We start from the raw sequence: 26,125 nt of genomic DNA on the forward strand, positions 1-26,125 counted from the left end.
GGACGTAGTCCCCCTGATTTCTTTGGTATTAGGAAGTATCTGGAATAGAATCCCTTGCCTCGCTGAGAGGGAGGAACGGGTTCTATAGCATTTGATTGCAGAAGAAGAGATACTTCGTGTTGTAATTGAGCCAAATGGGTGGATAGACTCCACGCTTGAAGAGGCGGGGAGTCTGCCGGAAGAGTTATGAAGATGAGGTGGTAACCCTGTGCGATAATTGTTAGCACCCACTGATCTGAGGTGATCTGCAACCAAGGTTGTAGAAAATGGTACAGTCGACCTCCTACAGGGATGTCTGGAAGAGGGGTTTGGCATGTGTTCCCTACAGGGGAGTCAAAGGCCAGCCGCAGGCCCAGGAGGAGGGGCTACAGCAGGCCTTTGTTTCCTAGGCTGACGCGGCTGAGGCCTAGTAGAGGATCGAGCTGGACGAGGCCTGGCCGATGGAGGGTAGTAACGGCGTGGCCGAAAGAACGACTTCTTAGAGTCCTTCTTAAGTGGTTGTTTGGAGGAAACCTCAGACGGAACAGAAGAAAGTTGTTTTAACGTCTCGTAGTGATCTTTTAATTCAGCTACAATTTGCTGAATTTGTTCTCCAAACAAATTGTCCCCTAAGCAGGGTAAATCCGCTAAACGATCCTGGACCTCTGGGCGAAGGTTGGATGACTTTAACCAAGCCCAACGTCTGGCCGAAATGGCAGTAGCTGAAACCTTTGTGGAGGCATCGAAGATGTCATAAGCCGTTCTGATCTCGTGCTTCCCTGCTTCAAACCCTTTGTTAAGAAGGGCCTGAAGCTGTGGCTGGTATTGGTCAGGTAATGTGTCAGCAAAATCTTGCATCTGTTTAAGGATGGCTCTGTTATATTGCGTCATGTAGAGTTGATATGAAGCTATGCGAGAAATCAGCATAGCTCCATGGTACACTTTCCGTCCCACACTGTCCAGGAATTTATTGTCCTTGACCGGCGGAGTGGAGGAGTGTGGCTTTAGACGCTTGGCCTTTCTTTGTGCGGACTCAACCACAACAGAGCGATGATCCAGTTGAGGCTTTTGAAAGCCTGGTGCTGACTGGACTAGGTATGTGGAGTCAGCCTTCTTGTTAACTGGTGATACAGATGAAGGAGATTCCCAGTTTTTCTTTAAGAGATCGAGAAACACCTGGTGAATGGGGATGGAAGCGATGATTTTTGGAGCGTCCAAAAATTGAAGCAGTTCCATCATCTGGTGTCTGTCATCGGTCTCAGATTGCAGCTGAAAAGGTACAATTTCGGACATCTCCTTTACAAAATTAATAAAGGAGAGATCCTCTGGAGGAGATCTTTTTCTACTCTCTGTAGGAGAAGGCGGTGATGGTAAATCTGTGTCAGAAGATGTATCATCACCCCAGGTATCATAGGGATCACTTGAGGGTTGAAGCCCCGATGGACCTGGTTGAGGATCCGAAGGCATCGAAGGAAACCTTGGAGGAACCGGTGGTACAATCGGTACTGGGAACGGCATCGAGGGTTTCGGTGCTGCCGATGGAGTCGGTGCCGGTCTTGGAACCGATGGAGCCAAAGGATAAATCGGTGGAGATATACGAGAAGGCACCGATGGGACCACCCCGGAAGGGGGAATCAGGAACGGTGTTTCTCCCGCCGATGAAAATCCAGTCGGAGACGATGGCGCTGTCGGTGCTACTGGAATCATCGATGGAAGGGCATGTACAAGTGCCTCCATACGTTGTAGTAGCGGTGCCAGCGCTTCCACCAAAGGTTCGGTGGTCGGTTCCTTCCTCGGTGGCGGAATCGGTGCCGGGGTCGATGCCGGTGGCGGTGCCGGAATCGGTGCCGGAGACGGTGCCAATGGAGGTTGGAATCTTTGCATCGCTTTCTCGATGGCCTCCTGGACCAGCTGGTCCAGTTCAGCCCGGAGACCAGGGGTAACAATACCCGGCTCGACGGGAGAGGGAGGCTGAGGCAGAGCCGGAGGGACCACCGTAACCGGTGGGATCACGGCTCCCACACCCCGAGAGGGTGAGGGTTTCCTCGATGCCTGCGAACGAGACGTGGACGGTGCCAAGTCTGATCGAGGCCTCTTAGTCGGTGGTTCGGCCTGTTCAGAGGTCGATGACTGTGGATCCTCGACAGGCCGAGACTTGTGCCGTCGATGGCGATGCTTGTCCTTCCGGTCTCCTCGCCCATCCGGGGAGGGGACAGGAGTCGACGGCCGAGAAGTCATCTATGGTGGACGGTCACCGGAGGGTTGACGATGGTGATGCAATTTCGACGGTGCCGGTTCCGATGACGTCGATGCTATCGATGGCGTTGGGGTGGGTGCATGGAAGAGGAGCCCCATCTTCTCCATCCTGGCCTTGCGACCCTTAGGTGTCATTAGGGCACATTTGGTGCAAGTCAGGACATCATGCTCACTACCCAAACACAAAACACAAACCCTATGGGGGTCTGTGATTGACATAGTCCGGGTACAATCCGGACATCGACGGAACCCCGTCGCCATGGCTTAAGGCCAAATTTAGTCGCGGGCTCGGTAAGTGCCAACAGGCCTCGAGGGCCAAATTCGACGGTAGTCGAGGAAAAAAGGCAAAAAACTTACCGGTTTCCGCGAAGGTGACAAAAATTTGTCGAAGGGAGACCCCTGAGGGGCAAATTTTCTTCGGAAAGAAAAGTACCGAATTCCTGTCAGGAACGTGGTAAGGGAGCTCCTTTCACCGCGTGGCAACTGCTGTGCGGAAAAAAGAAGACTGAAGGGAGACCCCTGCTGGCTGCAGGGTCAGTGCCTTGCTGGGCATGCCCAGTAGGGGCCAGTCAAAGTTCTGTTTAAACTTTGACAGAAGTTTTCCGTGGTGGGCTCCATCCTCGATGTCACCCATTTGTGAGGACAACCATCCTGCTTGTCCTGTGAGAAAATAATATATATATATATATAATATAATAATATAATAGCCTGAATTGATAAATGTTATAATCTGCTTTTGCAGAGATGTTATATATATATTTTTTCTCTCTTTGTTTGGTGTTATATTTATAATTTATAACTGTTCATTGTATGAATTTGTTGTTACACTGTAAACCGGAATGAAGGCACTCTGCTATATTTCGGTATAAAAAAGAATATAAATAATATAAATAAAATAAACTATTTTAGGAAGGAATTTTGGATGTGTACGGAGAACCACCCTATCATGTAAGAATTTCGTGTAGGGGGCGTATGTTACAAGTGCTTGTAACTCACTAACTCTTCTAGCTGAGGTAATAGCTATGAGGAAGATAGTCTTCCATGTGAGAAATTTGAGATACAGGAATCTATGGGTTCGAAAAGAGAATGCATTAGTCTTGTTAATACCATATTCAGATCCCATGCTGTGACTGGTGGCTGAATTGGTGGTTTAAGTTTAGTTAAACCTCTCATAAACCTACTGACAAGAGGTTGTGTGGATATAGGAGCATCTCCACGTTGTTATGGTAAGCTGAGATTGCACTTAAATGTACCCTTACAGAAGAAGTCTGTAGACCAGATTCTGAAAGATGGAATAAATATTCCAGTAGAGAAGTAACGGGTCAATTGAAAGGATCAATATCCTGTTGTCTGCACCAGAATGTGAATCTTCTTCATTTTGAAGAATAATTCTTTCGTGTTGAAGGTTTACGTGAAGCTATAAGCACTTGAGATACAACCTCTCAATCTTTCAACCAGTGTAAGATCAAGCTTTCAACATCCATGCTGTCAGGGATAGGGATTGGAGGTTGGGATGGTGCAACCGACCCTGATCTTGAGTTATGAGAGTGGGAGCTGCTCCCAGACGAATGGGATCCCTGACTGAGAGGTCGAGAAGTGTGGGAAACCATACCTGATGAGGCCAATAGGGGACTATGAGTATCATGGTCCCCTTGTCTTGCTGTAGCTTCACTAGAGTTTTGGATATGAGCGGTATCGGAGGATTCGCGTATAGTAGGCCTGAGTTCCAAGGGCGAGCAAAAGCGTCCTTGGTTGGCTGGTTCTTTTATTTGTGCAGAGAACAGAATTTGTCCACTTTGTGATTCAGATGTGACGCAAAGAGGTCTATTGTTGGTTGTCCCCAACGTTGAAATATCCTGGTCATTACTGAGGGATCCAGGGACCATTCGTGTAGTTGGAACTGACGACTGAGTCGATCCGCCAGTACATTGTGAACGCCTGCCAGATAAGTGGCCTGGAGAAACATTGAGTGGTTGAGGGCCCACCCCCAAATCTGAGCGGCTTCTTGACAAAGAGATACGAGCCCATACCTCCCTGTTTGTTGGATGTACCACATGGCGACTGTGTTGTCCGTTTGGATGAGAACAGTCTTGTGTGAAAGGCAGTCCTTGAATGCATGCAGCGCATAACGTATAGCTCGAAGCTCCAGAAAATTGATTTGATATGTTGCTTCGAGTTTTGTCCAAATCCCCTGGGTTTGGAGATTGTTTATGTGAGCTCTCCAAGGTGGATGCATCTGTAGTTAATATTATCTGTGGAACTGGTTGTTGGAAGGGTAGACCCTTGCGCAAATTGTCTTTGTTCGCCCACCAACGGAGAGAGGAACGTAGTTGGTGGGTTACTTGAATTGGAGAATGTAATGGTTGAATGGCTTGAATCCATTGTGATCGTAATGTCCATTGGGCTACTCTCATGGCGAGCCTTGCCATAGGAGTGACATGAACTGTGGAGGCCATATGGCCTAGTAAGGTTAGAAACTGATGAGCTGTTGCTTGTTTGCTTGAGCAAAGCGATCTTGCCAAGAGGGATAGTGTTTCTGCTCGGTCCTCGGGTAGAAAGGCTCTTGAGAGGATGGTGTTCAGGTCTGCACCTATGAATTGAAGGAGGTGAGACGGAGTAAGGTGGGATTTTTGATAATTGATGAGAAAACCCATGGAATGAAGCAGGGAAATGGTTCGACTGAGGGAGGTGAGAGCTCCTTCTTGAGAGTGACTTCTGATGAGCCAGTCGTCCAGATATGGAAAAACATGGACACTTTGTTTGCGTAAGTGTGCTGCTATTACTGCCAGACATTTGGTGAATACTCTGGGGGCAGAAGCAAGTCCGAAGGGCAGTACTCTGTATTGGAAATGCTGATGCCCCACCATGAAGCGCAAATACTTGCGATGAGGAGGGAATATTGGAATGTGAGCGTAAGCGTCTTGAAGATCCAGAGAACAAAGCCAATCTCCTGTTTGAAGAAGTGGAAGCATGGTGCCTAGAGATACCATCCTGAACTTTTCTTTCTTTAGAAATTTGTTGAGATTTCTGAGGTCTAGGATGGGGCGTAGGCCTCCGGTTTTCTTTGGAATGAGGAAATAGCGGGAATAGAATCCTCTGCCCTGCTGAGTCCGGGGCACTGGCTTTACAGCCCTGGCTCTCAGAAGGGTGGACAATTCCATTTGAAGTTGAAGGATGTGATTTTCGCTGAGATGAGAATGATTGGGTGGAAATTCTGTGGGAATTGAGAGGAAATTGAGTTGGGATCCTCGTTTTATTATGGAGAGGACCCATTGGTCTGAAGTTATTGAGGTCCAATTGGTGTAAAATATGAACAATCTGCCTCCTACTGGTAGGGTTGAGTGGGGGTTGGCATATAGGCTTTGTTCTCTGAGCGTGTCCTCAAAATCCGGTAGCAGGGCCAGTTTGAGGAGGTGGTTGAGCCCTAGCTGTTCTCTGTTGTCGCTGTTGAGGTCTCTGTTGTGATCTAGGAGGTCTCGGCCTAGATGCAGGGGGATAGTATCTGCATTGCTTGTAGAAGGGACGCCTGATGTCTCTGCGTGGTGGCCGGCGCATAGTATGCGTGGATGAGTCATGCGGGAGGAAGGATAACTGCCTCAAAGTTTCTGTATGTTCCTTTAATTGGGAAACTGCATCTTGCACCTTGGAGCAAAATAAATTATCCCCAAGGCAAGGGAGATCAACCAGTTTATCCTGTACCTCTAGTCGTAGATCAGAGGCCTTGAGCCAGGCCCACCGTCTGGCAGTAATGCCTGATGCAGCAACACGTGAAGCTGTCTTGTAACCATCATAGGCGGCTCTAACCTCGTGTTTGCCGGCATCTAATCCCTTGTTAATAATGGTTTGTGCTGTTTCCTGATATTGTGTGGGCAGTGACAGCACAAACTCCTCCATCTGTTTCCAGAGGTTCCTCTGGTATTGAGTCATGTATAAAAGGTATGCAGACATTCTAGAATTTAGCATTGCCCCCTGAAATACCTTGCGGCCATTTGGTCCAGGAATCGATTATCTTTCCCTGGAGGTGTTGAAGAATGGACCCTTGTCCTTCTGGATTTCTTCTGCGCGGATTCTACCACAACTGAGTGGTGTGGTAACTGTGATTTTTGGTATCCTGGTGCAGATTGTACTAGGTAAGTTGTGTCTACCCTTTTATTAACTGCAGGAACCGTGCAGGGATGCTCCCAGAGGCGTTGTTGGAGTTGCAAGAGAACTTTGTGAACAGGAATTGCAACTGTCTGCTTAAGGGGATCTACAAACTGGAGGATTTCCAGAGTTTGTTGTCTGATGTCTTGTTCAGCTTGAAGCTGGAAAGGAATGGAATCCGCCATCTCCTGCAAAAAGGTTGGGAAAGAGAAATCCTCTGGAGGTGATTGTTTTCTTGTCTGAGGTGGAGACGGATCAGACATAAAAGTTTCAGATGATGGATCTGAATCCGTTTCAGACCAAGTATCGTATTCTGGAGGTTGGTGGTGAAGAGGTGTAATCCTAGGAGGGGGAGGTACACAAGATGGTCCTGGTACAGGATCCTCAATTGTGACATCCTCTACCTGCGCTTGTACCGGGTTAGATGGCAGGGAGGCCAGTAAGTCTTGGTACCTTTTGGTGAGAAGGTCTTGTAAGACTGATTCATCTGACTGTGGAAGTCTAGAGAATGATGGTGGACATTTTGGCATCGAGGAGTGTGACCTTGTCGATGACTTCTGCTTCGGTACCAGTGTCTTTGCAGATCGAGGTATGGTGGGTGCCATAGTATACAAGGGTATCGGGTATGGAACCGATGGAACTGTAGGCGTTGTTGTAAGAAAAGAGAACATCGATAGTGGAGTTGATATTGACGTTGTTGTAAGTTCCAAGGAACTTGTCATCAGTGGTATGGTCGTCGAAACCGGTACAGGCATTGAGGTGGTTTGTGGCATCGATGGTATCGATGGCATCGACTCAATGATTGACTTCAGCGTAACCGCCAGCATCGGCGTGGGAGCCGGCATCGGCGATGATGCCAGAACTTGAGCCTGTAAGGCGTCCATTACCATCTGTTTTATAAGCACAGCTAAGTCTTGAGTAGTCGATGACAACTGTGCTGTTTTTGAGGATATCGACGGCGATGGAGTCGACGTTGGCACTGCGGACGCAGAGGTTACCGGTGCGTCAGATTTATGCCGCTTTAGAGACGGTTCTCCCGGGGGGGGGGGGGGGGGGGGAAGCGACGGAGACGTCGAGGATTTTCGATGGTGATGCCAATGTCTAGGCCTCGATTCCGAGACTGACCTGGTCGATGCCGCCGATGGAATCAGTGATGAAGCGTCTCCGGATCCTTCAAGATGACTCTTTTTAAGCAGGAGTTTCTTCGTGATTCCTGTTGGAGATGACTTTGTCGAAGTAGATGGAGATGGGACAAGCTGGAGATGGAAAAGATTGGACATCTTTTCCAGTCAAAGTTTTCGACCCTTTGGGGTCATTTCTTGGCATTGTTGGCATGATGAAACATCAAGCTTCTCTCCCAAACAGATCACACATTCGAGATGGGGATCTGTAACAGACATGGTGCGGTTGCAAACGGGGCATTTCTTGAAGCCCGAGCCATACTGGAATCGACGGCCGTCGATGAAAAAATTTCTTGTGAAAAAGGAAATTTCAGTATCAGTTTTGACACCGTCCAGTGACAATTGGGAAATGAGACCCAAAATGGGGAGAATATGAAAAAACTGACTGACTGTTAGTCAAAATTGTGAGAATAATCTCACACGGCTCCTGTCACCGCGATGCTAATGGCAGCGCGGAAAAACAAAGACTGGAGTGAGACCCCTGTGGCAGAGAATATCATGGCACGCTGGACATGCTCAGTAGCCTCAGGCTGCCAGTCAAAAGTTTTTAGAAACTTTGACAGAAATTTTTCCCGCGATAGGGCTCCGTCAGTGATGTCACCCATATGTGAGGACTAGCATCCTGCGAGTCCTGGGATAAACCCTCTCGCTCTGGTGAGAGAGAGGTGTTGGGAAAAATGGGCAGAGTATATCCTGAATAAGGTGAGATGCAACATCTACCTTAAGAAAGATAGGAAGTTGAATGCGTAAAAACCACTCGGTGACGGAGGAACGCAGGGTCGGATGAGTATGTAACAAAAGGGTGGATTTTAAAAGCCCTGCTCGCGTAAATCCGCCCGGATTTATGTGAGCAGGGCCTTGCGCGCCGGCGCGCCTATTTTCCATAGGCCTTCCGGCGCGCGCAGAGCCCCGGGACTCGCGTAAGTCCCGGGGCTTTTTGTCAGGTGCGTGTCGGGGGCGGGGCCGATCGATGCGGCGTTTTGGGGGCGGGATGCGGTGTTTCGGAGGCGGGCCCAGGGGCGTGGTTTCGGCCCGGGGCGGTCCGGGGCGTGGCTGCGCCTTTCGGAACTGCCCCCGGGTTGCGTCTCGGCGCGCCAGCAGCCCGCTGGCGCGCGTGGATTTACCTCTCCCTCCGGGAGGCGTAAATCCGTGGACAAAGGTAGGGGGGGTTTTTAGATAGGGCCGGGGGGGTGGGTTAGGTAGAGGAAGGGAGGGAAAGGTGAGGGGAGGGCGAAAGAGAGTTCCCTCCAAGGCCGCTCCGAAATCGGAGCAGCCTCGGAGGGAACGGAGGCAGGCTGCGCGGCTCGGTGCGCGCCGGCTGCCCAAAATTGGCAGCCTTGCGCACGCCGATCCTGGATTTTAGAAGATGCGCGTATCTACTAAAATCCAGCGTACTTTTGTTTGAGACTGGTGCGCCAACAAAAGTATGCGAACGCGCATTTTTTAAAAATCTACCCCAAAGTGTGTAACTCACTGACCCTGTTGGCAGAAATGACATTTATGAGGGAAATTATATCCCACGTCAAACTGTGAAATGGCAGGAATGGAAAGGCTTGAACGGAGAACGTATGAGACTTATAAGGATAAGATATAGATTCCATTCCGTGACTAGTGAAAATAGAGGCGGCTTGATCAGTGGATAATCCATGGTAAACTGACTTAGAAGGGGTTTACCGTAAATCGGGTATCCCCACTCCCAAACGATACACCAATTGGAACAGAGCTGTACCTATGTGGGGGATGTCTGGGAAGCAAAATCCGAGGGAGCAAGAGAAAAGAGTGCTGTAGAAAAAGAAAAAAGGGTAATACCCTTTTGTATGCGTCATGTGGTAAATCATGCCATTTTGAATGGTAGGATTTGTGTGTGGAAGATTTTGTGATGCTACCAGTACCTGAGAACATCAGTGAGTCTACGATTTGAGACTGACTTGTGAGAAGGCAAATTGGTTACTGGTGCGATAGATTGAGAAGTATGGGAAGCATACTAGTCTCAGCCAGGATGTGGGTCTGAGGAACAGTGAACCCCATCCCGGTTCAACATTTGAAGAGTGCTGGCTATGAGAGGCAGCAGAAAAGACATTTAAGAGGCCCTTGATGGAATAAAGGCGTCTATGGGAATGCATTGGAAACATGTGTAGGGAGTAGAATCTGTGCACTATATGGTTCGATTCAGACACAGAGGAAAAGTTCGGTTGACCTCAGCGTTAGAAGATCTTTCCCGCTACACATGTAGTCCGAGACCATTCGAGAGGATGGAAACCTACATAGAAACATAGAAATGACGGCAGAAGAAGACCAAACGGCCCATCTAGTATGCCCAGCAAGCTACGCACTTTATCCATTTTTTCCCCTTTTTTTCTCTCCCACCTGTTACTGTTGGCTTCCAGTACCCTCCAGCCCTAATTCCCCTCCACCCCACCACCAATTTAGAGAGCAGCGCCGTATCTGCATCCAAGTGAACGTCCAGCTCAATTAGGGGTAGCAACTGCTGTAACAAGCAGGCCACACCCTTACCCCATACTCTTATCCACCCCTGTTTTTATTTTTTTGTTTGTTTTTTTGTTTTTTGTTTCTGTTTTTTTTGAGATAGCAGCCCTCCATCCTTCCGCTCCGTGAAGGTGGAACACCAACTACTGGCCACTGGCATCCCGCTCCGTGAATGCCTCTGTGACTACTGCCGCTCCGTGCAGTGTTTGAATGCCTCTGTGGCTACTGCCGCTCCGTGCAGTGTTTTGCTGCCTCCTCTTTATTCACGCCCTCTAGACTTGATGGATCCACAGTGTTTATCCCACGCCCCTTTGAAGTCGTTCACAGTTTTAGACTTTACCACTTCCTCCGGAAGGGCATTCCAGGCATCCACCAACCTTTCCGTGAAGAAATACTTCCTGACATTGGTTCTTAGTCTTCCTCCCTGGAGCCTCAGCTCGTGACCTCTGGTTCTGCTGATTTTTTTCTGACGGAAAAGGTTTGTCATTGTCTTTGGATCATTAAAGTTTTTCAAGTATCTGAAAGTCTGAATCATATCACCCCTGCTCCTCCTTTCCTCCAGGGAGTACATATTTAGATTGTTCAATCTCTCCTCGTATGTCATCCGATGAAGACCTTCCACCTTTCTGATCGCCCTTCTCTGTACCGCTTCCATCTTGTCCTTGTCTCTTTGTAGATACGGTCTCCAGAACTGAACACAGTACTCCACGTGAGGCCTCACCAAGGACCTGTACAAGGGGATAATCACTTCCCTTTCCTTACTCGATATTCCTCTCTCTATGCAGCCCAGCATTCTTCTGGCTTTTGCTATCGCCTTGTCGCACTGTTTCGCAGACTTCATATCGTTAGACACTATCACCCCAAGGTCTCTCTCCTGCTCCGTGCACATCAGCCCTTCTCCCCCCATCGAATACAGTTCATTCGGATTTCCACTCCCCATATGCATGACTCTGCACTTCTTGGCATTGAATCTCAGCTGCCATATCTTCGACCACTCTTCCAGCTTCCTTAAATCCAGTCTCATTCTCTCTACTCCTTCCAGCGTGTCCACTCTGTTGCAGATCTTAGTGTCATCCACAAAAAGACAAACCTTACCTTCTATCCCGTCCGCAATGTCGCACACAAATATATTGAACAGGACCGGTCCCAACTTCGATTCTTGTGGTACACCACTTAAAACCTCCCTCTCTTCAGAGAGAGCTCCATTTACCATCACACATTGTCTTCTGTCCGTCAACCAGTTTGCAATCCAGGTCACCACCTCGGCACTCACTCCTAAGCTTCTCATTTTATTCACCAGTCTCCTGTGCGGGACCGTATCAAAAGCTTTGCTGAAATCCAAGTAGATGACATTGAGTGCTCTTCCTTGATCCAATTCCTTGGTTACCCAGTCAAAAATGTCAATCAGATTTGTCTGACAGGATCTTCCCCTGGTGAATCCATGCTGCCTCTGGTCCAGCAATTCTCCCGACTGTAGATAGTTCACTATTCTCTCTTTCAACAGTGACTCCATTACTTTTCCCACCACCGAAGTGAGGCTAACCGGTCTGTAGTTACCAGCCTCCTCTCTGTTCCCACTCTTGTGAAGCGGAACCACCACAGCTCTTCTCCAATCACTCGGCACCACTCCCGTTTCTAGGGATCTATTGAACAGGTCACACAGCGGACCCGCCAGCACATCTCTGAGCTCCCTCAGTATCCTGGGATGAACCTCATCAGGTCCCATGGCTTTGTCTACTTTCAGTTTCCCCAGCTCTTCCCATACATTTTCTACTGTAAATGGAGTTACATCTACTCCACTCCCCTCCAGTATCTTGTTAACTAGGGACGGTCCTTCTCCAGGGTCCTCCTTAGTGAACACAGAACAGAAGTATTCATTTAATATTTCTGCCATTTCTTCGTCTCTCTCCACACATTGATCCTTTCCACCTTTCAATTTCACTATACTACTTTGAACTTTTCTCTTTTCACTGATGTATCTGAAAAATGTTTTGTCACCTCTCTTTACTTCCTTGGCAATCCTCTCTTCTGCTTGACTTTTTGCTCTCTTGATTAATTTCTTCGTCTCCCTCAGTTCTACCAGATATTCTTCTTTGTGCTCCTCTCTTTGGGATCTTTTGTATTTCTTGAACGCTGTTCTTTTAGCCTTTATTTTGTCAGCCACCTCCTTTGAGAACCAGATAGGTTTCATTTTTCTTTTGCTTTTCTTTACTTTTCTAACATATAGATTAGTTGACTTGGCAATTGCTCCTTTTAGATTGGTCCACTGTTGATCCACATCTCTCACATTCTCCCAGCCTTTTAGTTTTTCCTCCAGGTACTTCCCCATTTCATCAAAGTTTGTGTTTTTGAACTGCAGAACTCGGGTTTTTGTGCTTCTTTTCCGTATCTTTTTTGTGATATTAAACCATACCGTTTGATGATCACTGGTGCTGAGGTGGGCGCCCACCTGGACATCAGAGATGTTATCTCCATTAGTGAGCACTAAGTCAAGTATTGCTCCTTCTCTTGTGGGTTCCATAACCATTTGTTTGAACAAAGCTACTTGCAGGGCATCCACTATTTCTCTACTATTATTAGATTCTGCAGATGGGATTCTCCAGTCTACATCTGGCATATTAAAGTCTCCAACGATCACCACTTCTCCCTTCTTTCCTATCCTGTGGATGTCATTAACCAGATCTCTGTCCAGCTCATCTTTTTGGTTTGGAGGCCTGTAAACCACTCCAATAAAAATGGATGTCCCATCTTTTTTTAGGTTGGCCCATAGCGCTTCTTCATTGCCCCATCTTCCTTGCAGCTCCGAGGCTTGGATATTGTTTCTGACAAAGAGCCACTCCTCCCCCTTTCCTGTCCTCTCTGGCTTTCCTTAACAAGTTATAGCCCGGTATTGCCGTATCCCAGTCATGAGATTCCGTAAACCACGTTTCCGTGACAGCAACAACGTCCAAGTCCGCCTCCACCATTAGGGCTTGCAGATCTGGGATTTTATTGCCCAAACTACGAGCATTTGTGCTCATAGCTTTCCAGCTTTCTTCATTCAGGTTACTGCTGTTTCTGGACTCCTTTTGTGATCTCTTTAGTTGAGTTTTGTTATCCACTTTTCCCTTTGCCTTTGTGCAAGGGAAAGGATTAGTGCCTCTGATGGCAGAGTCATCCATCACAGTGAGCCTTTTCCTTTGGTTTCTGATCTGGAATTTCTGTATGCATTGGGGGTTTTCTCTCTTTTCAGATAACATTTCAATCTTTTCCTCAAGAACTTCTTCAGTATTTAATACAGAGAAGGCATTTTGTACTTGTTGCACTTGATACAGTGTGTGTCTCCGGATCACAGGTCTAATTCTACCCGAGCCCACTGTAATACTGTTTTTTAAGCTTCTCAATGCCTTGTGTGAGAGGGGGAGTAGAGTTGTGGGCTGCACAGCTGTCAATAATGGGTGTCTGTGGGTCACCGGTCTTATCCTACCTGAGTCCACAGTAAATCTCTTTTTCCTTGACTTTTGGTTATTCAGTGGTAATGGGAAATTAATTTCTGAATAATGTACCGTGGCTGAGACTTTCTTTATTGAAGCTAATTCAGCTTTACCTTCAGCCAGCTCCTTTTCCAAGGTAAAGAGTGGTGAACAAATGGGGCAAGCCTTAAGTTTCCATATGATTACCCTCAATATAAAGGCTCCACAACAGTTGCATTGGATAGACCTCATTTTGGTAATTTGTCTGATGAATAGCAATTATGGAAATACTAATTTATCTTGTTGTCATTTATGAATTTAGGCAGGTTATATAAGAAACACAAACCTAGGGGTGGGAGGGAGTCAAACAGGTAAAACAGACTACAGCACTCCCAAATTTCTATTTCAGTTGTGCTTCTTTTTAACAGACAGTGCACTAGTTTTGGCAAATATAATGCCCTACTTCTAAGCACAGATAACAACCAAAAATGGACTTAACTTTAGCAGAAAAGGCTCTGGCTCATGAAGATCCCAGCTCCAGGTCTGCTAGTGGGTTCAGTAAATCTCTTATATAAGTGGCCCGAGGATGCATGAAGTGAGCAAGGGCCAAGGGTAAAGCTGCGCAGCTTCCTTGCAGAGCAGCGAAGAGGTTATGCGTGCTTGTATGTTGGAAAGCACATTGTCCCTGTGCTGTCTGTCTGTATGCACAAAGATTTGTTTCAGAGGCAGTATTGAAAGGCATAAGGGTATAACTCATGGCTACAAGCTCCAGGAAGTTCATGTGAAACTGTGCCTGGAGTGGAATAGACGCATATTGGGTTGAGAAGCTTTTAGGTCAAACTTTACAACCCTGAGTAAATGCGAGCATGAGCAGAATCAGATTAGGTTTTGGTTCTAGATCTGCAATATGGATGAGGGACGAAAGCGGTTGAACAGCTTAGATCCACTGATCATGGAATTTCACTGAATCTAACCCATAGCAGTTTTGGATCTATGAGGTAAGTGCATAGTGGAAAAAACCCCATGGCCCAACAATAAAGAATTGAGGGGCTGAGGTTATGGAAAAATGCACTCAGGGACATGTAAGAATTTATTAGAATGTCTGCGCGTATGCTGGACAGGAAGGTCATTATGACTGTGGTCTCCAGAAGTGTTGTGTAAGAGATTTATAGCAGTGACAGTAATCCCAGTTAGTATAGTATAGTATAGTATAGTGAGTCATGAAGAAGTGAGAGCGCCTTGCGTGGAGTGACTGTGGTTATGCAGCTGTCCATGCAAGGCAAAGTGTGAATGATGTTGCACTCCGCAGAGAAACAGCATTCACAGATAGTGATTCAATGAATACCCCAGTTGCCAAAGCTGGTGCAACCGGCAGAGCTTGGGATTGTAATATTGTTGACTCACCTTGAAGCACATAGAAAGATTAGAGGTAATGTACTTACTGCGATATGGAAGCATAGTAACGAGAGATAGCAAATGTTGCTTACCTGATGTAACAGATGTTCTCACAGGACAGCAGGATGTTAGTCCTCACAAATGGGTGACATCGAGGATGGAGCCCCAACCACGGAAAACTTCTGTCAAAGTTTCAGGAACTTTGACTGGCCCCTACTGGGCATGCCCAGCACGGCACCAACACTGCAGCCAGCAGGGGTCTCCCTTCAGTCTTGTTTTCAAAGCTACAGGCAGTGCCTAAAAGATAAAATAAAAACGAACCCAACACCGCGGGGTGGCGGGCAGGTTTCGTGAGGACTAACATCCTGCTGTCCTGTGAGAACACCTGTTACATCAGGTAAGCAACATTTGCTTTCTCACAGGACAAGCAGGATGGTTGTCCTCACAAATGGGTGAGTACCGAGCTGAGGATGTCCTGACTTGCACCAAATGTACCCAACGGCGTGCAACAGGCACAACAACTGGGGGAGGAATTTGGTAAGGACATCCACACCCTACCGGGAGGTGGAAGGGTTTTGGTACATCAAATTGGAAAAAGGTTACGCAAGACAGATTGGCCAAAGATGGAATCTTGTCTTCCAGCTTTATCCAAACAATAGTGAGCTGCAAATGTATGGAGGGAACTCCAGGTTGCAGCTTTGCAGATGTCAGGAAGCGGCACCGATCGAAGGTGTGCTACTGAAGTCGCCATGGCCCTCACAGAGTGTGCCTTAACACGGTCTTGGAAAGGAATGCCAGCTTGCTGATAGCAGAAGGAAATGCAGTCCGCCAACCAGGAGGAAAGAGCCTGCTTACCCACAGGTTGTCCTAATTTGTTAGGATGGAAAGAGACGAATAACTGAGTGCTCTTCCTGTGAGAAACTGTACGGTCTAGATAAAAAGCTAGAGCTCGTTTACAGTCTAGGGTATGCAGAGTCTGTTCCCCTGAGTTGGAGTGGGGCCTGGGAAAGAAGATAGGTAGTATGATGGATTGATTGATATGAAACTCCGAAACTACCTTAGGTAAAAATTTAGGGTGAGTGCGGAGTACCGCCCGGTCCTGCAGGAGTTTAGTGTAAGGCGGACAGGTAACTAGGGCCTGTAATTCACTAACCCTGCGAGCTGAAGTGATAGCCAAAAGGAATAACACTTTCCATGTGAGATACTTTAGGTCACAGGAGTGCAGAGGTTCGAAAGGTGGTTTCATAAGGCGACCAAGAACCAGATTAAGGTCCCAAGATGGGGCCGGAGGACGTAAAGGTGGCTTCAAATGGAGCAAGCCTTTAAGAAAGCGTGTTACCAGGGGTTGTACTGAGATAGGGACACCCCCGATACCTTTATGGAAGGCGGCTACCGCACTAACATGCATTCTAATGGAAGAGGTTTTTAGACCTGATTCTGATAGATGCCATAAATAGTCCAAGAATTTAGAGATTGGACAGGAAAGGGGATCAAGGGACTGAGAAGTGCACCATGATGTGTACCGTTTCCATTTGTATGAGTAAGATTTTCTTGTGGAAGGCTTTCGTGAAGCGATCAGGACACGAGAAACTGAATCCGAAAGGTTAAATGGTTGAAGGACTAACCTTTCAACATCCATCAGTGACAAGGCTTGGAGGTTGGGATGGAGGAGGCATCCGTCGTTTTGAGTGAGCAGATGCGGATCCGTTCCCAGAGGAATGTGTCTGCGGATGGAGAGATCCTGTAGAGCAAAATTGCTTACCTTGTAATAGGTGTTATCCCAGGACAGCAGGATGTAGTCCTCACATATGGGTGACGTCACCGAACGGAGCCCAGGCGGGAAAGCTTTCTGTCAAAGTTTCTAGAAACTTTTGACTGGCCCTGTGAGGCCACTGAGCATGCTCAGCATGCTATGATATTCTCTGCCACAGGTGTCTCTCTTCAGTCTGTTATATAGCATGAAGCGATAGCAAAAAATAAAATAATAAAAGGTATGAGACCCAACTCCGCGGGGTGGCGGGTGGGTTCTGTGAGGACTACATCCTGCTGTCCTGGGATAACACCTATTACAAGGTAAGCAATTTTGCTTTATCCCAGGACAAGCAGGATGCTAGTCCTCACATATGGGTGAATAGCAAGCTAGAGGCTGAGTCATGTTGTATTGAGGCAATATGGAAGTATTGTTGTTGAATGAGTCAGCCGAGGATTCCAGAACATTGGATGTAGAAGGAGTTGGGATTAAACAGGAAACAAGTTCTTTAAGACAGATTGTCCGTAGGCTGAATCATGTCTTCCTTCCTTGTCTAAGCAATAGTGAGCTGCAAAAGTGTGAAGAGAGGTCCATGTTGCTGCTCTGCATATGTCTAGTATTGGCACTGAACGAAAATGTGCTACTGAAGTTGACATTGCTCTTACTGAATGTGCCTTTACTCGCCCTTGAAGAGGAAGGCCTGCTTGTTCATAGCAGAACTCTATGCAATTCGCTATCCAATTGGATAGGGTATGTTTACCCACTGCTTTACCCGGTTTGTTTGGATCATAAGAAACAAAAAGTTGAGTGGATTTCCTATGGACTGAAGTACGGTTTAAGTAGAAAGCGAGTGTACGTTTACAGTCCAGGGTATGTAAGGCTGTTTCTCCTGGATGGGAATGAGGCCTTGGAAAGAATGTGGGTAAGTTTATGGATTGGTTCAAGTGGAATTCCGTAACCACCTTGGGAAGGAATTTAGGATGTGTACGGAGAACCACTCTGTCATGTAGGAATTTTGTATAAGGTTCGTATGTGACAAGTGCTTGTAACTCACTAACCCTTCTAGCTGAGGTAATAGCTATGAGGAAGATAGTCTTCCATGTGAGAAATTTAAGATTACATGAGTCGATGGGTTCGAAAGGAGAACGCATGAGTCTTGCAAGTACCAAATTCAGGTCCCAGCTTGGGACGGGTTTTCGAATTGGTGGTTTGAGGTGAGTTAAACCTCTCATAAATCTACTTATGAGAGGTTGTGTAGATATAGGTGCATCTGCTATCTTGTTATGGTAAGCAGATATTGCACTTAAATGTACTCTTACGGATGAAGTCTGAAGATCAGATTCTGAAAGATGGTATAAGTAATCTAAAAGAGAAGTTACGGGGCAAGTGAAAGGATTTATATCCCTTGCTGAGCACCACAAAGTGAATCTCTTCCATTTAGAAGCATAGTTTTTTCGTGTGGAAGGTTTACGTGAAGCTATAAGCACTTGAGATATATGAGATGAAAGATTGAGTGGTTGTAAAATCAAGCTTTCAACATCCATGCTGTCAGTGACAGGGACTGGAGGTTGGGATGTCTCAACCGACCCTGATCTTGAGTAATGAGAGTGGGAGCTACTCCTAGACGAATTGGATCTCTGACTGAGAGGTCTAGAAGTGTGGGAAACCATACTTGTCGAGGCCAATGCGGGGCTATGAGAATCATGGCCCCCCTGTCCTGTTGTAGCTTCACTAGAGTTTTGGTTATGAGCGGTATTGGAGGATACACGTATAACAGGCCTGAATTCCAAGGGCGAGCAAAGGCGTCCTTGGCTGGTTGGTTCTTCTGTCTGTGTAAAGAACAGAAGTTGTCCACTTTGTGATTCAGAGGTGATGCAAAGAGGTCGATTGTCGGTTGACCCCAGCGTTGAAAGATCCTGGTTGCTATGGTAGGATCCAGGGACCATTCGTGCGGTTGGAAATGACGGCTGAGGCGGTCCGCCACTACATTGTGGATGCCTGCCAGATATGTGGCTCGTAGAGACATTGAGTGAGTCAGGGCCCAGCCCCATATCTGTGCAGCTTCTTGACAAAGGAGATACGAGCCCGTACCTCCCTGTTTGTTGATGTACCACATGGCTACTGTATTGTCTGTCTGAATGAGAACAGTCTTGCGCGAAAGGCAATCCTGGAACGCATGCAGTGCATAACGTATCGCTCGAAGTTCCAGAAAATTGATTTGGTATGTTGCTTCGAGTTTTGTCCAGGTTCCTTGTGTGTGGAGATTGTCTATATGAGCTCCCCATCCCAAGGTGGAGGCATCCGTAGTTAAAGTAGTCTGTGGGACCGGTTGTTGGAAAGGTAGGCCTTTGCACAGGTTGTCCCTGTTGGTCCACCAAAGTAGAGACGATCTTAGTTGGTGGGTCACTTGAATTGGATAGTGTAATGGTTGAATTGCTTGGATCCATTGTGACCTTAAAGTCCATTGAGTTACTCTCATGGCTAGTCTTGCCATAGGGGTAACATGAACTGTTGATGCCATGTGACCTAACAGAATCAGAAACTGATGAGCTGTGGTTTGCGTCCGTAAGGAAATGGACCTCGCTAACTGAATAAGGGTTTCCGCCCGTTCTATGGGTAGAATGGCCCTTGCGAGGTTTGTGTTCAACTCTGCTCCTATGAATTGAAGCATTTGAGTTGGAGTGAGATGTGATTTTTGATAATTGACGAGAAATCCCATGGAGTGAAGTAGAGCAATTGTCCGGTTGAGAGAAGTTATTGCTCCTTGTTGAGATGGACTCCTTATGAGCCAGTCGTCTAGATATGGAAAAACATGGACACCTTCTTTGTGTAAGTGTCCTGCTATTACTGCTAGACATTTGGTGAAGACTCTGGGAGCAGATGCTAGTCCAAAAGGGAGAACTCTGTATTGGTAATGTTGAGGACCCACTGTGAAGCGCAGGTATTTGCGATGAGGGGGGTATATCGGAATGTGAGCATAAGCGTCTTGAAGATCCAGAGAACAAAGCCAATCCTTTGCTTGAAGAAGTGGAAGTATGGTACCTAGAGAAACCATCCTGAACTTTTCCTTCTTTAGAAATTTGTTGAGATTTCTTAGGTCTAGGATGGGACGTAGGCCTCCTGTTTTCTTTGGAATGAGGAAATATTTGGAGTAGAATCCCCTGCCCTTCTGCTTCCGAGGCACTGGTTGAATGGCCTTGGATTTCAGAAGGGTGGATAATTCTGTTTGTAATTGATGAAGTTGAGATCTTTGTTGTTGGCATGATGTTGGTGGAAATTCTGGAGGAATTGAAGTGAAATTTAGTTTGTAACCTCGGGCAACTATTGAAAGAACCCATTGATCTGAGGTTATGTTTTGCCAATTTTCGTGAAAAAGGGATATTCTGCCTCCAACTGGTAGGTTTGGTTTGGGATTGCAAGGTTGAGTCTGTTCTCTGGTGTAATCCTCAAAAGCCTGTTGCAGGCCCTGTTTGCGCAGGTGGTTGTGGGCGGGCAGGTCTGGGTTGTCTGGCTTGAGAACGCTGAGTTGGCCTAGTTGATCTACCTCTATTTGTTGGTTGGTAGTACCTGCGTGGTCTGTAGTAAGAGCGTCTTACATCTCTTCGTGGAGGACGACGAGAAGGTTGACTAGCAGGTTCTTGTGGGGTCTGAGACAGTTGTTTCAGTGTCTCCGTGTGGTCTTTGAGTTGTTGAATCGCTTCCTGAATTTTATCTCCAAAGAGACTGTCGCCAAGACAGGGAAGGTCAACAAGCTTATCCTGAACCTCAAGTCTGAGGTCAGATGCCTTGAGCCAGGCCCACCGGCGAGCAGTGATTCCTGCTGCTGCTGTTCTTGAAGCAGTTTCGAAGTTATCATAAACTGCTCTTACTTCATGTTTGCCCGCTTCAAGTCCTTTTGATATAATTTCTTGAGCAGGTTCTTGGAATTGAGATGGTAAGGAAGTAACGAATTGTTCCATCTCTTTCCAGAGATTTCTTTGATGTTGAGTTATATAGAGTTGATATGCAGAGATTTTTGTACTCAGCATGGAACTCTGGTAAATCTTTTTACCTAATGTGTCCAGAAACCTGTGCTCCCTGCCTGGTGGGATGGAGGAGTGTGGACGCACACGTTTAGACTTCTTCTGTGCTGATTCCACAACGACAGATTGATGGGGCAATTGTTGTTTATGATACCCCGGAGCTGGTTGAACAATGTAAGTAGTTTCTACTCTTTTGTTTACAGCAGGTATGGAAGCTGGGTGTTCCCAGATTCTTTTTTGAAGTTCCAGTAACACCTCATGTACAGGTATTGCTAGTACCTGTTTGGGTGGATCCACAAACTGTAGTACTTCGAGAGTTTGTGTTCTGGTATCCTCCTCAGCAGCCAATTTAAATGGAATGGAATCAGACATAGTTTGTACGAAGGATGAGAAGGATAGATCTTCCGGAGGTGACTTCTTTCTTCGGTCAGGAGAAGAAGGATTGGACATGAATTCCTCTGAGGAAAATTGAGAGGGTTCATCATCATCCCAGGATTCTTTTGATTCCTCTCTATAAGTTGTTGGAACTGGAGAGGCTTGCAGTCCGGAAGGTCCAGGTTGTGGATCATCGAGGAAAAAATCAGCAGATACCTTCTTTTTTGTAATAGGTGGTAATTTGTCGATGACTTTTTGGTATCTTTGTAGGAGACGATGATAAAAAGCTTCATCGCGGACCTCCTCCGATGGAATAGGTTGCTGCAGAGATGCAGTCGTTTGATTCGTCGATGGAATTTGAAAAATCATCGATGTAGATTGAGTCAGTACTCTCGGTGTAGTGGTTATAGTATCCGCCGAGGATCTTGATGGAAAAGGTGTTGTTGTCATCGGTGTTATCACCGGCATCGATGGTATAGCCATCGGCATCGATGCTGGAGGCATCGGCATCGATATCGAGGGTATCGGCATCGATATCGAGGGTATCGGCATCGACTCCGAGGTCGGCATCGACAGGCCTGTCGGGAGTTGTTGCTCTTGAAGAGCTTGGAAAACAGCTTGTTTAATCAGTGCAGACAATTCAAGCTGTGGTGTGAGCGAAGGAGCCGATGGTGTATGCGATGGTATTGCAACGACCATCGATGACGGTGTTGGTGTCGGTGGCGGCGAAGGCCCAATCACCGGCGTCTCTTGGTTTTTAGACCGCTTTGGCATCGACTCGTCCTGGGACAGTGTTTCGGAGGATGATCGATGGCGATGGCGATGTTTAGTTTTGGAGCGTTCTGTTGACGTGGCAGAACGTACAGAAGATGGCGAGGATGAACGGTCCCCCGATCCATCCGGACGCGGTTTTTTAAGGAGGATTTTCTTCGTAGCTCCAGCCGGAGACGATGCTTTTGAGGAAGAAGGAATTAGTTGAAGAGAAAAAAGGTGTTCCATCTTCTCTTGTCTCGCCTTTCTTCCCTTGACCGTCATTTCAGCACATTTTTCACAGGAATTAACATCATGTTGTTTCCCGAGGCACATTACACACTCCGAATGGGGATCAGTAATAGACATAGTTCTATTACAGACCGGACATTTTTTAAAACCGGTCGCCATTTTCGATCGACGGCCGTCGATGAAACGAACGTGTGAAAAAATTTTCAGCCGAAAATTGTGAAACAGACAGTACTCACCAGCCGGCGAGGCAGAGAACTTCCCGTGACAGAGAATATATAGAAAAAATTGACTTTTAGTCAAAACGATATTCCCAACGGTAGGGCTATCGGTCCGCGGTGCGAACGGCAGCGCGGAAAAATGAAGACTGAAGAGAGACACCTGTGGCAGAGAATATCATAGCATGCTGAGCATGCTCAGTGGCCTCACAGGGCCAGTCAAAAGTTTCTAGAAACTTTGACAGAAAGCTTTCCCGCCTGGGCTCCGTTCGGTGACGTCACCCATATGTGAGGACTAGCATCCTGCTTGTCCTGGGATAATATGGGAAACCACACTTGGCGTGGCCAGTGCGGTGCTATCAGGATCATAGTTCCCCTGTCCTGGCACAGCTTCACGAGAGTCTTCGACAGAAGAGGAAGTGGAGGGAATGCATAGAGCAGACCGGTTGTCCACGTGAGGGAGAACGCATCCCTCGGCCGAGAGTGCTGGCTCCGAATGAGAGAGCAGTAATTGTCCACTTTGTGGTTCTGAGGGGACGCAAAGAGGTCTATGTGGGGATAACCCCACTTGTGAAATAGAGAGGTCGCTACCAAGGGATTGAGTGACCACTCGTGTGGTTGGAAGACACGGCTCAGCTGGTCTGCCAATACATTGTCCACTTCCGGGAGGTAGGTGGCTCTGAGGTACATGGAGCGGGAGAGGGCTTCCGCCCAAATCTGCGCAGCTTCCTGACACAGAAGGAAGGAGCCTGTGCCCCCCTGCTTGTTTATGTACCACATGGCCACCTGGTTGTCTGTTTGAATTAAGATTGCGTGGTTCGATAGGCAATCTTGAAAGGTCCTGAGAGCATAGCGGATTGCTCGCAGCTCCAGGAAATTTATCTGGTGTTTGGCTTCCTCTAGTGACCAGTATCCTTGAGTTTGCAGATTGTGTAGATGGGCTCCCCACCCGATGTTGGAAGCGTCGGTGGTGAGGATTATCTGGGGATCTGGTGGAAGAAAGGACAAGCCCTGTAGGAGGTTGCATTGATTTGTCCACCAGGCAAGAGACAGACGGAGTGCGTCGGTGATTGTAACAATGGAGGACAGAGGCTGAAGAGCTTGGGTCCATTGTAGTCTTAGAGTCCATTGTGTGACTCTCATGGCCAGACGGGCCATGGGAGTTACTTGAACTGAGGAGGCCATATGTCCTAGTAGAATGAGGAATTGGCGAGCCGTGGCTGTGTGTTGAGACTGCAGCTGGCGAGCGAGGGACACCAGAGTCTTGGCCCGTTGATGAGGGAGGAAGGCTTTTGTTTGTAAGGTGTCCAAGTCTGCCCCAATGAAAGATAAGGTCTGAGATGGGATCAAGTAGGATTTCTCGTAATTGACAAGAAATCCTAGAGAGAGCAGAGTATGAATTGTTAAGGTCAGGGAGGACCGAGCTATTTGCTGGGTTGGGGCCCAGATTAACCAATCATCCAGGTAGGGGTAGACATGGACACCTTCCTTCCTGAGGAATGCTGCTACCACCACAAGGCATTTGGTAAAGACTCGTGGTGCGGATGCCAGGCCGAAAGGTGGTACTCGGTATTGGTAGTGGTTTCGGCCTACTAGAAAACGCAGGTATTTGCGATGAGATTGCGTGATCGCAATGTGGGTATATGCGTCTTTCAGGTCTAGAGAGCATAGCCAATCCCCTCTTTGCAGCAGAGGGAGAAGCGAGCCCAGGGTTACCATCTTGAACTTCTCCTTGTGAAGGTACTTGTTGAGGGCCCGTAGGTCCAGGATTGGACGAAGTCCCCCTGACTTTTTTGGGATCAGGAAGTACCTGGAGTAGAACCCTAGTCCTTGTTGTAAGGGAGGAACGGGTTCTATAGCGTTTGACTGTAGGAGAAGAGAAACTTCCTGCTCTAAAAGAACAGAGTGATCGGCGAGTCTCCACGCCTGCAAAGGTGGGGAGTCGGCAGGAAGGGATAGGAAGTTGAGGTGGTAACCCTGTGCAATGATTGCTATCACCCATTGATCTGTGGTGATTTGATGCCACTTTTCTAGAAAGTGGCACAGCCGTCCTCCTACCGGTACAGCTGGAAGAGGGGTTTGGCAACTGCTCTCTAAGTGAAAGTCAAAAACCCGCCGCAGGGCCCGGTTGTGGAGCTGCTGCAGGCTTTTGTTTACGAGTCTGGCGAGGCTGAGTCTTATGGTAAGACCGTGCAGGCCTAGGCTTGGTTGATGGGGGATAATACTTTCGTGGCCTAAAGAAAGACTTTTTGGAGTCCTTTCTAAAGGGCTGTTTAGAAGGCAAGTCAGGAGGAATGGATGAGAGCTGTTTAAGTGTCTCATGATGATCCTTCAGTTCTGCAACAATTTGCTGAATTTACTCACCAAATAAATTATCCCCTAGGCAGGGTAAATCAGAGAGCCTGTCCTGAACTTCTGGACGAAGGTCAGATGATTTAAGCCAAGCCCAACGTCTGGCAGAGATGGCCGTGGCAGAAATTCTAGTGGAAGCATCAAAGATGTCATAGGCTGTTCGTATTTCATGCTTCCCAACTTCAAACCCTTTATTTAGAAGGGATTGAAGCTGTGGCTGGAACTGTTCAGGCAAGGCATCAGTGTATTCCTGCATCTGTTTCAGGATGACCCTATTATATTGAGTCATATAAAGTTGATAAGAAGTATTCTGGAAATCAGCATAGCTCCATGATATACCTTCCTACCTATACTATCTAGGAATTTGTTTTCCTTAGTAGGAGGTATGGAAGAGTGTGGCTTTTGTCGCTTAGCTTTCTTTTGAGCTGATTCTTCGACTACAGAATGATGGTCTAACTGAGGTTTTTGAAAACCAGGTGCTGACTGTACAAGATATGTAGAGTCAGCTTTTTTGTTGACCGGGGAAACAGATGCGGGAGATTCCCAATTCTTTTTAAGAAGGTCTAGAAAAACCTGATGAATGGGAATAGAAGTGATGACTTTCGGGGCATCCAAAAATTGGAGCAATTCCATCATCTGGTGCCTGTCATCTTGTTCAGATTGAAGTTGGAATGGGACCAACTCTGACATTTCCTTCACAAAATTTATGAAAGAGAGGTCCCTCAGGGGGAGAACACTTTCTACTCTCCGCAGGAGAGGGCGGTGAAGGCAAATCATCGGTGTCAGTAGAGGTATCATCACCCCAAGTATCATAGGGGTCTGGATGATGACCTGCAGGACCTCGAGGGGGCTGAACACCTGAAGGCCCAGGTTGAGGTTCCGAAATATGGGTTGGAATCAACGGGGGCATCGAGAAAAACCTCGATGGAATCGGTGCCGGTATAGGCATCGAGGGAACCGGTGTCGGTCTCGATGGGATCGGTGTCGGCATCGGAAACCTCGGTGGAGCAGAGGTACGTATCGCCCCCGAAGAAGAAATCGGTGGTGAGGGACGACCTGGCATCGATTGAACAATTCCCGAAGGGGGAATTCGATACGGTGTTTCTCCACTTGATGATAAACCTGTCGGTGACAGCGGTCTTACCGGTGTCGGTGACGCAGGTATCACCGGTGGAAGGGCTGTCATGAGCGCCTCCATCCGGTGTAGCAGCGGTTCCAGTGCTGCTGCAATCGGTTCGGTGACCGGTTCCACTCTCGGTGCCGGAGGAGTCTGGAACCGTAGCATCGCCTTGTCGATGGCCTCCTGGACCAGCCGGTCCAGTTCTGCCTGGAGACCAGGGGTAACAAGACCCGGCTCGACGGGAGAGGGAGGCTGAGGCGGAGGGACCACCGTCACCGGTGGTCCCTCCGGCTCAGCCGCGACACCGGTGGTCCCTGCGGCTCCCAAACCCCGAGGGGGTGAGGGTTGCCTCGGTGCCTGCGAAACAGTAGTGGACGGTGCCACTTCTGATCGAGA

General features: G+C 47.6%; 1 protein-coding gene across 1 annotated transcript in view; it reads right to left on the reverse strand.

Annotated features, from left to right (window-relative positions):
- LOC115089152 (GLIPR1-like protein 1) overlaps window positions 1–26,125 on the reverse strand; it is a 345,328-nt gene that overhangs the window by 245,840 nt on the left and 73,363 nt on the right. The gene's annotated exons all lie outside the window — the stretch shown is intronic.

Source organism: Rhinatrema bivittatum, chromosome 4 (genome assembly GCF_901001135.1).
Source record: "Rhinatrema bivittatum chromosome 4, aRhiBiv1.1, whole genome shotgun sequence".
NCBI lineage: Eukaryota > Metazoa > Chordata > Amphibia > Gymnophiona > Rhinatrematidae > Rhinatrema > Rhinatrema bivittatum.